At 43.2% G+C, this 17342-nt stretch overlaps 1 protein-coding gene across 2 annotated transcripts in view; it reads left to right on the top strand.

Annotated features, from left to right (window-relative positions):
- The first annotated feature begins 13662 nt into the window (after positions 1 to 13662).
- Positions 13663 to 17342, top strand: part of TLL1 (tolloid like 1) — a 201179-nt gene continuing 197499 nt past the window's right edge. For both annotated transcript variants that reach the window (XM_061584205.1, XM_061584202.1), the window contains exon 1: positions 13663 to 14128. The gene's annotated coding sequence lies outside the window, so the exon portion shown is untranslated. The remainder of the gene's footprint in view (positions 14129 to 17342) is intronic.

Below are 17342 nucleotides of genomic sequence, written 5' to 3'. Positions count from 1 at the left end.
TCTCTTTCCTCCATCCCCTCTCCCCCAGCACCCTACACAGATAAAAAATTAATTTTTGTTTAACAGGTTCACAAATGTTCTTAGCCTTCAATAATACACTTACTTTCAACTCAGTGGAATTTACTTTTGCGTAGATATACATAGGACTGCACTGTTAATGCTTGACATTCAACAAATGTTCTCAAATACCTGTGAACCTTTTCTTGTTCTAAACTGACAAGAATTGTAACATTTCATTTTGAGTGAGTAAAGATTGGCTTGCAAGTCCCCTTTTCCTAAGCTTTGATCCTATTAAAAATGACAACTAATGTCATCTTGTTAATTTCAATATGAACATTACATTCCAAATAATAACCAGATGTATAAGAGTTATCAGGGATACATGTCTTCTAGCTAGCTTCTTTTGACATTGCTTGTTAAGAAGGGGATTATTTTAGCTGTTTTTCTTTCCCCCTACTGATTTACTTTCATTTTCTGATTATCCCTTTCACCTCTCTTTCCCTCTCAGTTACTGGAAACAATAATTTCCCTCTTTTTAATGTGATGGATTATTTCTATGCATGCCTGAAAGCTGTGGTCCTAACTCATGGAAATCCCGTTCCGTGCCTGGTACTGCAGGCAAAGGGGCGAGCTTGCGGCCGCTGCCGAAGCACAGGCCGCCATCAGGGGGGGGGTGTGTGTGTACGCGGCGCGCTGGCGCACCAGCATAACACGCAGAAAGGAGGCGGGGCGGCTGAAGGCCATTTAAGGCCACTCCACCAGCCTCCCGCCCTCCTTTGAATTTTGGTGGCGCCCACCCGACCCTCCCTCTGCTGGAGTGTGATTCATTTGGTCGCTACGGGGCCGACTAGGAATTTTTGGCCTGCCTGCCTCGCTTTGCTGACAGGTTTCTTTTGCCTACTCCACACTGTGGTTGGGGAGATGGGTCAAGGGTTAGCACGGGTGCCTTTGGGGTTAATAGGCTGATTGGTCTGTTTTTAGCTTCAATATGTCAACGGTCACTTGTGGCAAAGAAGTGCGGGAAAAGGTTTAAAGGGAAAGGGCAGCTAGGTGACACCTTTAGGCACCTTTGGGGGCGATTGGCGGTCTGGGGGCCTACAGCTCAGGGCTATACGGCCCGGGGGGCAGAACACGGGCCGCCTTTGGGGCCAACGTGCCTCATCCGCTCGGAGTTTCACGGCTCCGGGGGGCGGTGATGCGGGTTGGACCCCCTACACATCTTCAGGGTGTGGCTTGAGCTGGGGTCTGGCACAGGGCAGCCCCGGGCTCAGGCAAGGTTTGGTCGCCCTATGGCTGCAAGCAGGCTTTGCCTGGATCATCAGAATGCTACCGCACTTGATTTCCCCTCTGCAGGTTCATTATTCTAATTGATTCCGTTTAATAAAGTGGCCCATGATTTAACCCAATGGATGGTGTTTGTGTTTTATTTCGGCAATAGGCCGCAATCAATAGGTTAGAACTGTGTATTATGGCTGTTCCTTTTAAGATTACTGTTGCACACATGAAGCATTTATTTTCCACACATCACTGGAGGTGAGTATTTTGAAACACTATTTATCCCAATAATTGTGATGAAATACAGCTATTAGGAAAAAATAGAGGATGCATATCGGTGGTATGGCAAGCTTATGGGAAAATGAACTCCAGTTTCTTGTTTTTATCTGAAAAAAGTTTACTTCTTAGCATTTCACTTAGGTGCCGGAGAGCTCACTAAGAAGTCTACAGGAAGGTCTAAGAAGACCAACATTTGGATAGAAAGAGGTGCTGCAATGGCAATCTTTATTGCTCACTAGGGGTCGCAGGATGCCAAAAAATCAATCAGCCAGCCGGAACAAGACTGCCAAACCCAATATATGGCAAAGTAGCTTTATCACCACCATTTGCACAGTAAGAGTGCTTCCTCAAGAAAGCACACGAACTGGGACACAAACCCTCAGAAACATTACACCCATTCATTCAACTATGTTTTAGAGCCAGCATCTTTGTATTAAAAGTAAAAGCCACACATAATTCCCTTTTCATTGAAAGTGAGACTGTAATTCACTTTCACTGAGTGTCAGTCTTCAACAAAAAAATCAGGTGGTCTTTAATGAACACCTGAGATAGCACGAGAGACAAAGAGAAGAAGATGCTTCAGAGATCTGTAAGAAAAGGCTTAGGATAGATTCAGAAGTCACTAATTCCTGTGTTTGTAAATCAAATAAAAAAGCTACACCAATGAAATCAGATATTTTAAAAAAACACTATTCCCCTTCCTATAAAAACATTCATAAGAGTAATTTGCAAAGAAGGTATCAACTTACATGTTCAGAAACATTCTTTAATTGCACACCATATAATTAAAATCAGGCTTATACTAAGTGTATAGCTAGCAAAACCAAAAATACTGGCCTGTGGAGACAAAAAAGAAACCACTGATAAGTGTTTAGGTACATCTTTGTAGATTATCTTTATCTGTCACTTTTATGAATGTATAGATAATTCAGACATCCGTAGGTGGCTTAAATGAGAGTGTTAGGCAGACAGGCTCACATGAATGTGCTAGCAGTGTGTCCTGTCCCTGCACCCTTCATCAGTTGATGGGTGACTGTTAGAAGGGGGGGCTTCCTATACTTGTGGAGGCTCCATGTACACTAGAACCCTGGTTTATTAGGATTTGAAAATGCACTGAGGGCCTCCACAAGTACAGGAGACTTCACACTTCAGACAGTTGCCCTTCAAGTGACAGAGACTGACAAGAACAGTGAGAGGGGATGGAGCTAGCACACTCATGACCACTCCCTTCCATTCATATGTTCATTTAAGTTATATGCCAGTGTGGTGTAGTGGTTAGTTTGTTGGACTAGGACCTGGGAGATCAGGGTTCAAATCCTCACTCAGCCACGAAGGTTGCTGGGTGATCTTGGGTCAGTCACTATCTCTCAGCCTATCCTGTCTCACAGGGTTGTTGTGAGGATAAAATGGAGATGGAGGAGAATCACGTACACCACCTCGAGCTCCTTGGAGGAAAGGTGGGATATAATAATAATAATAATAATAATAATAATAATAATAATAATAATAATATCCGAATTGGGCTAGTGTTACATCAAAATGTTTGGATGATCTATGTAATAGCAGTCAAGCACTGTGTCTTTATGCAAATGAGTCAATCTGCATGCACAGGTCAGGTACTAATACAGACTAAGAATTCCAGAAATGTTGTTTGTTTGTTGCATTGTGTTAGTCTTTTTGCCAATCATCGTTCTTTGAGAGCTCCTTGGAACCAGGTTACCTAAAAGTGTGACTGCTGAGCTTTCAACATCAGGCTATAATGTCTATTGCAAGTTGGACCTTTGTCCTCAACTCACCTTTGCAGGGACACCACATTATCCTGTCTGTAAAAAGCATCAGTATGATGAAGACAAAAATCCTCCTTGGTCCTTGCCTCACAGCACCAACACTGAGAATGTAGGTTGCTGTTCTGCAAAAATGTATGCCGAAGATAATTAATTAGCCCATATCTTGTCTGCACTGGAATCAAAGGGAACAAATATACAAAGAACTTAATTATACAAAGGTGCAAGGTAGGAAGAAAGCAAAATAAGAAGAATGTAAGGTGAACTCCACTGGATCAGACAAAAGACCCATCTAGTCCAGCATCCTCTTCTTACAGTGGCCAACCAAGTGCCTGCAGGAAGCCCACAAGCAGGACCTGAATACAATAGCACTGTCCCTACTTGTGATTTTCAGCAACAGGCATTCAGAGGCCTACTGCCTCCGACAGTGGATGTAGAACATAGTCATCACGGCTAGTAGCCACTGATAGTCTTACCCTCCATTACATCCTGTAAGGGTAACCTAGGTTAGGTGCTGAGACAGTGTTGCTTACTGAAACGCCTATCCCATTTGTAAGATAGATGGGATATAATTTTCAGAATTAATGTTAAGGAATTATTTAGGGGGAGGAAGGGGCAGGTCCCTATTTAAATTTTTAAAAACACATGCTGCTATTGTCCAGATTCTTCTAACTGAACCTTACTCTAGCTTTTTTGTTTTTCTCCTTCACTTGTATATTCAGGTCAAGGGTGTTTGTGACACAATTACCGGGGAGCAGGGTTGTACTCCTAGCTCTGCCCTGGCATTGGACACTGAGCCTGTCTCTGCCTATTGAGACATCCACACATTGAATCAGCTGTCTGCAGAGAAGACACTGTCATAGGAGTGATGCTTTGTCTATACATGTACTACAATGAGGTGGTAAAATGCTGAGGTGGTAAACTGGGCGATACCACTGTGGGAGTAGAATCTCACTTTTAATGCCTCCCTCCCCACCGGCCACATAAAAACTACCTGTATAGCACATCAGACAGAAGGGTTCTAAAGCTGATTCCTATACCAACTGTACTAATTTTCTATTTGCAGGGAGTTAAAACATCAACAACATAGACAAGCACTGAAAAAAGGGACGCTCCCCTTACAGCAGTGGTGTGGTACCTGTGGCCTTCCAGATGCTTGTAAGGGAAAGGCCATAGCTCAGTGACAGAGAATCTGCTTTGTATACAGAACATCCCAAGTTCAATCCCAGACATCTCCAGGCAGGGCTGGGAGGGATCCTGGTCTGAAATCCTGAGAGCCACTGCCATTCAGCATTGACAACACTGAGCTAGGTAGACCACTAGTCTGACTCAGTATAAGGCAGCTTTCTATCTTCCTATGTTCCCATGATTTCCATCATTCCCGGCCAGCATGGCCAAGAGTCAGGTATGATAGGGGCTATCGTCCAGTTACATCTGGTTCCCTGACCTTTCCTGTAGGATCATTTGGGAACTGAAAAACGGTGACACTGAGAACGAAGAAAGAGGAGAGGAGGAAATGGATCCAAAACCAGAGAACAGCAGGGAGCAGGATGTGCATGTAGAATTGCTGGGGAAAGAAACATATGCATATGTATCAGCCCTGTATCTGGTACCAAAGGAAGCATTGTTAAACTAGACCACTAGAGCTGTATTGGGAGATATATTTTGTGACTCCTTCCTACAGAGCAGTCCAGTATCCTCTGATTTATCCATGGTGTTGCGATTGAGAATAAATCTATCACAATTGTTAGTTGGAGAGAACACATGACACTTTGTGCTCACCGCAATGACTCACAACAGTTAGAATCAGCATCCTTAGCACCTTTTTATACCTAAGAGTAGAATTATTTCTGACATTCTCATCATGATGCATTCAGCTTCTGCCAACTGTGTAGGATTTGGGCTTTCACATTAGATTTTAATCTTGCTTTGGTTTTTGAGATGATGTCTCTTCCATTTCTGCCTAGTAAAGAGCTACCAGCAATTCATGCCTTCCACTATGATAAAAACAGTATCCATGGATACATGAGTTGACTTAGAGCTGGATGGATTGGACATGAAGTGAGTTTGTTCTAAATGTTAAAAAGTAAAGACAGCAACTAAAAAAAATTATAATGTATCTCCATAAAAATATTTTTTCTACTATATGGAATGAATAAATGAAAACAACCTTTGTATTGGTAAAATCTGACAAAGTGATAACATCCACACATTAGAATTGTATATTTTGGTGCAAATTTTCAACTGTAAATACTAGACATGTCAAGAGACTGCAGCTATGACACTTCTTCTGTAGGTAACAAAGTACAGATGGATTCCTGCTGTATCAGACCAAAGGTCTATCTAATCAACTATGCACTTTAAACAGGATCTGGTCTATCTGTGCCTTGTTCCTTGCTGCCACTCCTCTCATGGATGGGTTCCTTATTGTTCATCTGCTATGTGTGTGTTGTTTAAAGCCAGATTGGTACACTATAAGACCACTCTCATCCATGATTTGACTGTGGATGAAGGTGCCAATTTGGTGTGCATTACCAAGACCTGGGTGGGTGAGCCGGGAGGAGTTGATCTGACCCAGCTTTGTTCACCTGGATACTCGGTGCAACACCAGCACAGGCTGCAGGGACGAGGGGGGGAGGAGTTGCTGTGGTCTATAGAACTTCCATCTCTGTCACCAGGAAACCACTCTGTGTTGGAGCTGACTGTGAGGGCTTGCACCTGGTGTCAGGCCGATGAGACAGTAAACTAGAGTTGCTGCTGGTGTACCATCCACCCTGCTACCCGGCAGCTTCTTTGACTGAGCTGGCAGAGGCCATCTCGGCTGTGGTGTTGGAGGAACCCAGAACGATAGTGCTGGGTGATTACAATGTCCATGCTGAGGCTGCCTCTAGTGTTCCAGCTCGGGACTTCATGGCCTCCATGACGACCATGGGGCTGTCTCAAATTGTTATTGGCCCAACACATAGGGCAGGGCACACCCTCGACTTGGTTTTTGCTCCAGATGGAGGAAGGGGTGGTCTGGAGATGGGGGGGTGGATGTCACCCCATTGTCATGGTCAGATCACTTCCTGGTGAATTTAGACGTATGGCTCCGATCCTTCCCTGCAGGGGTGGTGGACAGATTAAGATGGTCTGCCCCTGGAGCCTAATCGAATCCACTGGATTCCTGAATGCCCTGCAGGAGTTCCCAGTGGATAGAGCAGGTGACCCTGTTGAAGCCCTTGTCACACTGTGGAACAGCGAAGTGCATCGGGCTCTTGACACAGTTGCCCCTGAGCAACTCCAGCGTTGTGGAGCCTGGTCTGCACCTTGGTACACCAGTGAGCTAAAGCAATGAAACAGGTTGGAAGACAGCTAGAGCGCAAGTGGTGAAAGACATGCTGTGAGGCTGATTGGGCACAAGTAAAACATCATAACCGTGCCTACTGTGTGGCGGTGAAGGCAGCGAAGAAGGCCCACTTCTCTGCCTCCATCGCATCCTCAAGTAGCCATCCAGTAGAGCTTTTCTGTATTGTCAGGGGTCTGTTGACATCAACTCCAGAAAATGGAATTTTAGACCCTTTGGAGGCCCACTGTGAATTGTTTGCAAGGCACTTTGAGGGTAATGTTGCTCACCTCCATGGCAGTCTTGATGCCCCCTCCACATCTACTGTAGTCCCCAATGAGGTGTCCAGTGCAACGTCTGCTGCAACTTCTTGGGAACGGTTTCTGTTGATGACGTAGACAAGGTGCTTGTGATGATGCAGCCAGCAACGTGTCCTCTCAACCCTTGCCTTTCTTGGCTTATTAAAGCTTGCCAAGGGGGCTTGACTGAGTGGATCCAGAGTGTGGTCAAGACATCATTGTGGGAGGGAGTGGTTCCAGCCGCCTTGAAAGAGGTGGTGATCTGATCACTCCTGAAAAAGCCCATCCTGGACCCATTGGTTTGTGACAACTGCAGACCGGTTGAAATTGCAAGTACTCTTGGATGAAACAGATTATTTTGACCCATCCCAGTCTGGGTTCAGGCCTGGTTATGGGACTGAATCTGCCTTGGTCACCCTGATGGATGACCTTTATCTGGAGGAGAACAGGGGGAGTGCGACCCTGTTATTCTTACTTGATCTCTCAGTGGCTTTTGATACCATTGACCATGGTATCCTTCTGGGCCGACTTGGTGAAATGGGTATTGGAGGAACTGTTTTACAGTGGTTCCGATACTATCTCCAAGGTCGCTCTCAGAGAATAGCATTAGGTGACTGTCTTTCATCCCCCTGGGAGTTGTGCTGTGGGGTGCCTCAGGGTACCATCTTGTCCCCCATGCTGTTTAACATCTATATGAAGCCCTTGGGAGCAGTCATCAGGAGCTTTGGGACAAGGTGTCAGCAGTATGCTGACGATACCCAGCTCTATTTCTCCATTATATCTGAATCAGGAGAGGCCGTGCAAGCCCTGGACTGGTGCCTGGACTTGGTGGTGGGCTGGATGAGGGCCAGTAAACTGAGTCGGCATTCTAGCAAGCTGGAGGCACTGTGGGTTGGTGGTTCCCGAGTTCGGATGATTGGTCAGTTGCCTGCTTTGTATGGGGTATTACTCCCTCTAAAAGAGCAGGTTTGTAGTCTGGGGGTGCTCCTGGATCCATCTTTGTTGCTAGAGGCCCAGGGTGACCTCCGTGGCTAGGAGTGCCTTTTACCAGCTTTGGCTGATAAGACAGCTGCAGCCATTTCTGGACCAGGATAGCCTGACCACTGTTGTCCACGCACTAGTAACCTCCAGGCTGGATTACTGTAATGCACTCTATGGGGGGCTGCCCTTGAGGTTGGTCCGGAAGTTGCAGCTGGTGCAAAATACAGCAGCGAGACTGCTCACTGGAGCAGGGTATTGCCAACATGTCACCCCACTGCTGAAAGAATTGCACTGGCTGCCTATCTGCTACCGGGCCAAGTTCAAGGTTCTAGTTTTGGTGTACAAAGCCCTATACAGCTTGGGACAAGGATACCTGAAAGACTGTCTTATCCCTTATATACCCAGTCGATCACTGCTCTCTGCAAGTGAGGGCCTCCTGCAGGTACCATCTTATCAGGAGGTCCGTTCTGAACAACATAGGAAAAGGACCTTTAGTGTGGTGGCACCTACCCTGTGGAATTCCCTCCCCTTAAATATTAGGCAGGCGCCATCTCTGTTATCTTTTTGGCACCTATTGAAGACTTTCCTCTTTCAACAAGTCTTTTAAGTTAAGACCTATCCCAATCTGTGTCTGTGTTGGAATTGCTTTTAATATGTTTTTTAAAAAATATTTTTTTCTAAACAATATGTTTTTTAACCCTTTTTATTTAAGATGTTTTAAAAGCTTTTTTAAAGAATGTTTTTAAAGTTGTTTTGTTTTAATGTATTTTAAGGTCTGTTTTTATGATGTTTCAAAGTGTTTTTACTGCTTTTGTTTGCTGCCCTGGGCTCCTGCTGGGAAGAAGGGTGGGATATAAATTAAATAATAAATAAGTAAAATAAAATAGTGACTTTGGAAGGTCGTGAAGGTAAAAACCTTCTTTGACACATGGCAGCATCTGCCTCATCTACTATACATTTTGGTAAGTTATTTGTCTGTTCTCTTGTATTTGGACACTGAGCTAGGTAGCCTACTAGTCTGACTCAGTACCCAAATTTTTCATGATGATTCCTGAGATCAAGGAGCAGGTTTTTGTCTGTTTTGGACAAACTTGGATGCAATTTTGAATCAAGATAGCAGATGGAACCTTTATAAACTGCACTGATTTTGATTTCAAAATTGTACTGAAGTTTTAGTTTCTTAGAATTCCCAAAAGCAATACCAGGGACAAGGTTGCTAGTATTCTTCTATTAGACCAATGCATGTTTCACACCAATTATTCCCAGATATGTTATAGTCATGCAATGCAATCTGGATTCCTACAAGAGTCCTGAACTTCTATCAGTCCCAAGAGATCAGATTCTGAAAGTCCCTTCCCCGAATTTTGCATCACATGCATTCACAGAAGCAGCCCCCGGGAATCTTATCAATGCTATTCAACATAAAAAGGGTTTGGAGAATGTGTCCTAGGGCAGCAATGCGATTTTTTTTTGCTCTAAATTAATATTTCTCATAATCAATGGCATGGATTTGGTCATCTTCAAATCATACACACAGAATCCTATTGCCATGGGTCGTTGCCACCCACAAACCCTATTACCATTTTTCTGTGTTGAAATAAATGCTCTTGATCAGCTGGTTAAAGTAAGTTGGTTATGCCAATATGCAGTCTGTTGCCTAGGTCCCTTTAGAAAATTATAGTGCCAGTTAGGAATGAGAATCTAGATAGAGCTTATAGCAGGAACATATTAGATATTAGATTAGTTATACAAGGTAGGATGTGTGGTACATAGAGGACATTCTCCATTTTCTGCTCAAACATCTTGTGATCCAGACCAGGGATGGGGAAACCTTTTTGAGCTTAAGGGTTACATTCCCTTGTGGATAACCTTCCAGGAGGTACATACCAGTGGTAGACAGGGCCAGAGGCAAAAGTGGACACAACAACAGGTGTGAATTTGCACAACAGGCTACATTCTAGCCATGCAAAAGTCAGAGGTTTGTCACCATCCTCCATTCAAGCAAGCAAGAGGCACAATTACATTTCAAGGATACATACCAGCCAGGCAAAAGTATTCTAGGAGGAGGCATGGCCTGGGAAGAACCGTGAGGGCCAGATAAAAGAGGCCAGGAGGACCATATTTGGTCCTCCCCTGTTCTAGATACTTGGTGGTTGTTTTAAATTAACAAATATATATATTTCATTCCTTTTTTTTCCAGATACAAACAACAAACTATGTGCAAGTTCAGTGGGAGATGGTTTACAATTATCCTTTGCAGTATCAAAAGATGTTTGCTTGAACAGAAACAACGGGTCCTTATTGTTCAATGCTAATAAATATGACCCTCTCATCAGCAAAAAATATCTTTCAACAGGAAGCCATGTGTCATAGGAGCTGTGTTTTAAGTTATAAGCATACTGAACAAAGCAAAACCAGACTTCATCAAAGTTGTCCTAATGTCCGCTTTGCACTTGTATTTGCTTAGTCAGTTTTCCCACCAACACTACTTTCCAGATGCCAGTCTTCCAGCATGTGTGGACTCAGTTGCTTCCAGTGCTGAGCAACAGTATGCCTAGTTGTCACCAGAAGGAAGATTAATAGTTCTTTATACATCAAAGCTTTTGTCACTCTCCCACCCAGCTTACAGAGACAATAGGACTAATTTAGGATCGCATTGCACCACCTGCCCTGTAATTTTACTAAGATTCTTAAGAGTAATGTTTTGTTTCTAGAGAGGTGACTGTTAGTTTTGTGGCAACTTAAAAATGAACACATTTATTATGGCATAATCTTTCATGAACTACAATCCACTTTATCAGATGTATGAAGTATTATCCTGGGTCATCTGTATATATACACATGGTCTCCTGGGGATTGTGGTGGGGATTGGTGGGGATTGTAAACAGTGAGGTCAGAGGGAAAGTACAAACAGTGATAATTACCTAATTAACAGTGAGAATTCACAAAAAATTGTTGATAACAGAGATATCCTGGCACTGAGAAGCCAACTAACACATATAATGTGCAAAATCTTCTGTCTTGATTCAATCCACAAATGATTGCATTGAACCTCTTGATACATTGCAGTTCAGCAGCTTTAAATTGGAGCCTCCCTCTGAAGTTATTTTGCTCCAGGATGGACCAAGTGTCCTGGGTGGCTGGAATGCCCCCCCCCACACTGGCTTTTGAATATTGCCATTTCTGATCCTAGATTTGTGCCCATTTATTCTTTTGCATAGAGACTGATCTGTTTGTTCTCTGTAGGATGAAGAAGGGCATTGCTGGCAGATGATGGTATGCATCACATTGGAAGATGAACATGTGAATGAACTCCCATAATGTTCTGTCATTTGCAAATGATTCCACATTTGATTTATTCATTCATTCAGAGCATTTGTGCTCTGTGCTTCAGCCAAAAAGACTCCCAGAGTGGGTTACATACAATCAATTAAAACAAAGCAGTCCCTGCCAACAGGCTTACAATCTAAAAGGCACAACACAAAAGGAAAAAGGAACGGAGGCAAGAGGAAAAAAGCAAACTCTTGCACCAGTTCTTACAGTTAATAGTTCTTACAATGACCAGCTGGAACAGAGACAGTACAGGATCGAGCAGGAGCAGGAGGCTCCTGATGGAGCTACCCTTTCAGTAGAGCTGATGGAACAAACCCCACATCCCATTTCTCCCACTGAAGGAGCCTGATGGAATGGCTGCTATCAGGTGACAGTTGAGGGGGAGGAGGCCTGGTGAAGCTGGGCCACATGGTAGCTTCCTGGACTGTTTGGATTTAGGCTTCGACCCTTCAGTATTGGAAAAGGCAAGTTACTTTTGTCCCAGGAGCCCCAATGCTGCTCAATCAGTCCTGGGCTCCAGAGCACATACAGAGTTCCTTGCAGCAGAGAGGTTCTGAGAAAGCACATCTTTGGACTTCAGATCAGATATGTCCATGAATGCAAGGACTTGAGACTTGGCCTTTTACTGAAGCTGCTCCTCCCATGTCCACAGTGAACACTGTGTTTCTATTTGCTAAGCAAATGCCTGCTACTAGTGTGTGGACACAAGACCTAAATGCTTATGGCAGAATGTGATGGCGGACGTGCTAGTATGCTCTTGGGCCATTACAGAACTCATTGGCATCGAGTGTGGTCTTGCAAAGTCAGTAGTTGGCTATTAAAAACTACTAGAGTGTCAATAACACTCCTCAAGACATAGATGAAAGGAAAGGCCAGATCATACTTACCTCTGGCTCAGTCAGCATTCTGTAGGATCTCTGATTATTAGATTGCTGAAACAAGGATGAACAGACCCATAATAATGGCTCCAGTTCTTATTTCTGAAGCATCTGTTACCAACCTGCTTGTGAAAACTCATGCTGTTTATAATAGCTTCATTATGGCAGTCAATATAATTTCACGGGCTTCAGAGGGAATAAAAGATCTCGTAACACTTCAGAATATCACATTTTGTAACACATTTATATCCTGCCTTTCTTCATGATGGAACCCAAGGCAGCATACTTGTTAATCCTCGAACCAAACAATATGTGTTTTCTTGATTCAGAGGTACATTCTAATCTGAGGACTTTGGCATTACTGCATACATTGTCAGGCCAATTGCAATTGTCACTGCAATGTCACATAACATGATGCTACACTAGCATTGCTGTGGCTTGACGCTAAGGCCGCCAGCAGACAAGTTGGCACAAATATTTCAGATTAGATTGTCTGTGATGATTATATATCCAGCAACTGTTAATTTCAGTCATAGGTTATTTAGAATTGTAGCTACAAACACCTTTCAAAGTGCTATTTTATTACGACTGTAAAAGTGGGCAATGGAAATGATTTCACTGTCAGTGACATAATGTATTAGTGCTCTAGGAAAGAAATATTTGACATAGCTCCGAAGAACAACTTACCCCCCCCCATGTCAGGATAAAAAAAGTTCATGGAAACATTAGTCCTCTACCCATTGATGTTACATTGTTGTTCTCTTCTTATGTATGGTCTATAGCCCTAGAACAGGGGTCCACTGGGCCATGCAAGGAACGCTAGCTATGCTTTCAATTGAGCTTCTGATGCCCCCTTCTTCAGAAAGCATCCTCCTTCAGTTAGTACACAAGTTGCTCCCTTTAGTGCAAAACAGGGAGATGATGCTTTGTATTATGAAAGTGCCTGTGTGTGCAAGAAGTCCTTGGGTCCCTAACCACAGAAGGTTTATGGTCAGAACTTCCTTGCTTTCTTTGGGACATTCATTTATGATCCCTCCCACTCAATAAATTCTACTCACGTGACTTATCTCTGGGTTTAATTGTGCCTTTAATGATAAGGAAAAGCAAAACTTGGTCTGTACAATATGTTTGTGCTAAGTTACAGTTTTTAAAACTAGCCATTGTTGTTAAACTCTCTTAATCCATTTAGCAAAGATTTAGTTTGCTAAGGTTGGTGGTTTTTTTTAAAAAAAATTAAAATCTGGCAATCTGGATCTTCTTTCTAAGGCAGAAGACACAAATGAAACACAACATGAGACACAACAGAGATCAGAGATTTATGTATCCTGTATATTAACTAGAAGATAGCAGGATCTTGGAAAGAAGTAATATGAATGTATAATTAACAGCATGATCTGACCTCTTTAACTTTGAATGAGGCTTTCCCAATTAAATTTTCCTGGCCCTAGCTTTAAATAACTATTCACAGCTGTGGACATTTGGTTTATTCCCTAATGAGAGGCAGGGATGCTGACCAGCACCAGAAAACAGCCATTGCATCTTTTTAATCAGACATTTAATGATACTTTTTCCTCAGTCTTTGCATTGTTTTATTTTTAAAAGTCTATTAGAAGAGTGCATGCACAAGACAGAATCTGCATGTGGGTACAATATTTTACAGTTGTTTATATTGTTGTAGACAAGGCATAAAATTTTCCTGGGGACCCGAGGAATTGTTGGATACCTGACTCCAATATACCCTCAGATAGAAAGTAGGATGCTCAAGGGCACATCTGCATCTTCTGGAGTGGCTGCTTTATCCCAGCAGGAAGCAACAGAAATTGTACCAGTAACAGCAGGAGCATAATATTGGAATCCCAAACATTGACATTATTCCTATACTGGTATAAGGCTGGTGCTGATAATGCTTGCACCTCTGTTACTTTCACCTAGATTGCTAATGAATTGGATAATGGAGGCACCAATGCAGATTTGGTAAGTATTGGTAGAGTATCAGCTGGTATAATTACATGCACTTCTCATCATTTTTTAAATCATTTTGTGTTCCTTTAGTAATCAGTAGGAATTCCACCTTACAAAAACCTCCAACATAGTTAAAATAGATGAATGTAAGGCCCCATCTTCATTATACATTTAAAGCAATATCATACCACTTTAAATAATCATAACTGCCCCCAGAGAATCCTAGGAACTCTGGTTTGTACATGCTACTGAGAGCTCTTAGGAGACCTCAATTCCCTTCAGAGAGCTACAATTGCAGAGTGACTTAACAATCAATCCCTCTTTCCAGGGAACTATGGCAACAGTAACTCTGTGAGGAGAACTAGGGTCTCCTAAACACACTCAGCACCTTTAACAAACTGCAGTTCTCACAATTCTTTGGGGGAAGCCATGACAGGCCATATGCAAAACCAGATTTATTTATTAATTTTTTCTAAAAAAGGAGGAGTGCTCAGATTCTGGAGAAAGTAGTATGGGGCAATGGCAGAAATGAGAGACATTGCAAAAATGTTCATCCATGCAAACAAAAGGGATATCCCAGGAAGTCTTATACTACCACTTTCACACTGTGAAAGCCATAAAAAGAAATGCTAATTGGGACAGATGAAGTGTGAATTGCTCAGAGTACTGCTGGTATTTTCTGGGACAAATCAAGGGAAAATTAGCTGTTGCAAACAGAGGACTGAAAGTGAATCAAAGCACATGATGATGATGATATAACCTCCTTCCTCCAATTAAGCATATATGTAAGAGAACAATCTCTAAAATATATGGCTAAGTTCAGTATTGCTAGAGGAGAGGCAAAGCAACTGTCCAAAGACATGAATCCTAAACCACTGAGCTGGAGGATTCAGATGCAACTTTTTAAAAAAAATTCCAAACTGACTGCATTTTTAATGATAGGATTCCTCTATTTCATGTATGTATTTTTGTGAAGGATAAAATGAATTAGGTCCCTGCTGCCCAGTGGCTCAGCTCCACTGACATCCTCATCAGCAAAGAGGTAGGAACTGTGCCTGACCGCATGATGCACCCTTAAAGGGGAGGACATAGGAAGACAGGGACCTGCCTTATACAAGACAGATGATTGATCCGTCTAGTTCAGTACTGTTGACAACGGCTGGCAGCAGCTCTTCTGGGTTTTAGGTAGGGGACGTCCTCAGTCCTACCTGGAGATGCTGGGGACTGAACTGGGGATCTTCTGCATGTGAAGGGCAGCTGTTCTGCCACTGACCTACTGGGCTTTGTGGTCTTGGGACTGGAGCTGGAAAAGGGAGGCAGAGGCCAAACTGGTTCTCTGTGAGAATCCAAACCTATGGCTTTGGTGTCCCCTCCTTGAAACCTAAATGGGGGAGAGTATCTGTCGGAGTGTTGATGTTGGGAGCCTTTCATCTTGTGCTCAGCCTGTATATATGTGTTCTCTCTCTTCAGTGGTGCGGGTCGGGGGCTACAGCAAAAGAAAATCAATGAAATATTTTATGGATACCACATATTATTTCCTTAACTGCCCTTTCTGGACTTCGGTTCCCCTCTCCCTGCCTGCATATTCAGCAGCAATGCAAGTATTCGAATGCGCATGTAAATGCAGTGGACATGTTTCCCCCCCTTTGTTGTCAGTATTGTGTGTGTGGGTTTTGTGGGCAGACTGGGGGGGAGCCCTTCCACTTACGCAGTCTGCCTCTCTGTCTTCTTGTTGGTTGGACATGACGATAGGGCAGACTTTGATTGTCTGTGTTGACAGATGGGTCCTTAGCGTATGGACACACTTACTGTTCTGCCAGTGCCAGTGCGTCTCCACCCCTTTTCTGAAAATGAGGGCACACCTCACCCCTTTTTACTGTAAAACCTGGGGGGATCAGCTTGAGTGTTTTTTTTTTTTTAAATATTCGGTATCAAACAGATTTTGCAACTGAGCAGCAGATCAACCGGTTGTCCCTCGAGGTGTGGCCAACGGAAACACTTTGCTGTAGGCGACTAGCCTTAGAGTTACAGAGCAGTATAAATTTGCAAACTGAGCAGCCTGCACAAACATGAAACAATCATGGTATTGTTCTTTTTATGTATTTACTAAGAAATGCTAATTAGATGTACATGTTTGTTTTTTAAAAAAAACCTTCAAGAAGATCATTCTACACTTCTTTTATAACTGATATTTCCTTGTCTTAGCTGGGTATGCTTCTCACTTTTTTCCACTTTGGTCCAGCACTGTTGACCTGTTTCTGTATCTCAGATAGAGGTATGTCTTGGTCTCTCTTTTATCTTTGTTGGGTTCTTCAAGGCCAGCTGTCCTCAAGTCTACTGCCAGCCTGCCAGCCCTGCTCTGCTGTTACTAGAAAAGGTGAGGTCAGGGGCAGATTGCCATCTGGAGGCTCAAGGGTGACGTCAGTTAAATCTCCTGCTGGAAGGACAGAGTTTAAGAACGGACTCACTAGGGAATCTGGCACGTCTGAGACTGCACACTGTATGCTTTTCTTTTGGAGCTATGACTAGAGATAGCCTAGTCCCTAGACCCTCCTTGCCTACACGTATGATTCCACTATGTGTATTTTACATATCCAAGACAAGATCTGTCATACACTTGTGATCTACAGGAACTTAAAATCAAGCTACAATTTCTGAGGTAGGCATGTTTCTGAATTAAGCTAATTATGAAAAAGTGGGTTTTGCTGGCAGAGTTAGGACTGGATTATTTTTTTTAAATTACGCAAGTAACAAATAAGACTTCCTTGGGGGAAAATAACTTCCTTGAATTTGATATGACATTCTGCTGGATATGGGAAGCAACAACCGCATTTCACGCAGGAAGCTCTTGGATAACACTGATAGTGCTGGTGGGGATTCCTGGGACCTGCATGATGTTGGGCTTGGAGGTTCTGCTGGCATTTGTGAACAGGATCAAAAGCCCATGAGTGTTCTTTCTCTGTGTGTATGTGTGTGGGTGTCACACTTCAGCGGCTGAGCACATACATAGGTCCCAGGTTCAATCCCTGCTGTCTCCAGGAAGGGCTGGGAATGTCTCCTGTGCCAATGTCGGTGCAGACAATTCTGAGCTAAATGGACCAATAATCAGACTCGGTATATATAAGAGAGCTTGCCATGCTTCCAACGAATCAAAACTGTAATCAAAACAGCTTTAGAGAAGAATTTAGCCAGGTTTGGGTAAATTACATCAAAGTTAAGGCTAAGT

The sequence above is a fragment of the Rhineura floridana genome, chromosome 9 (assembly GCF_030035675.1).
Source record: "Rhineura floridana isolate rRhiFlo1 chromosome 9, rRhiFlo1.hap2, whole genome shotgun sequence".
NCBI lineage: Eukaryota > Metazoa > Chordata > Lepidosauria > Squamata > Rhineuridae > Rhineura > Rhineura floridana.
Note: the sequence above shows the minus strand (reverse complement) of the source record. Positions and strands in the feature narration are given on the sequence as shown.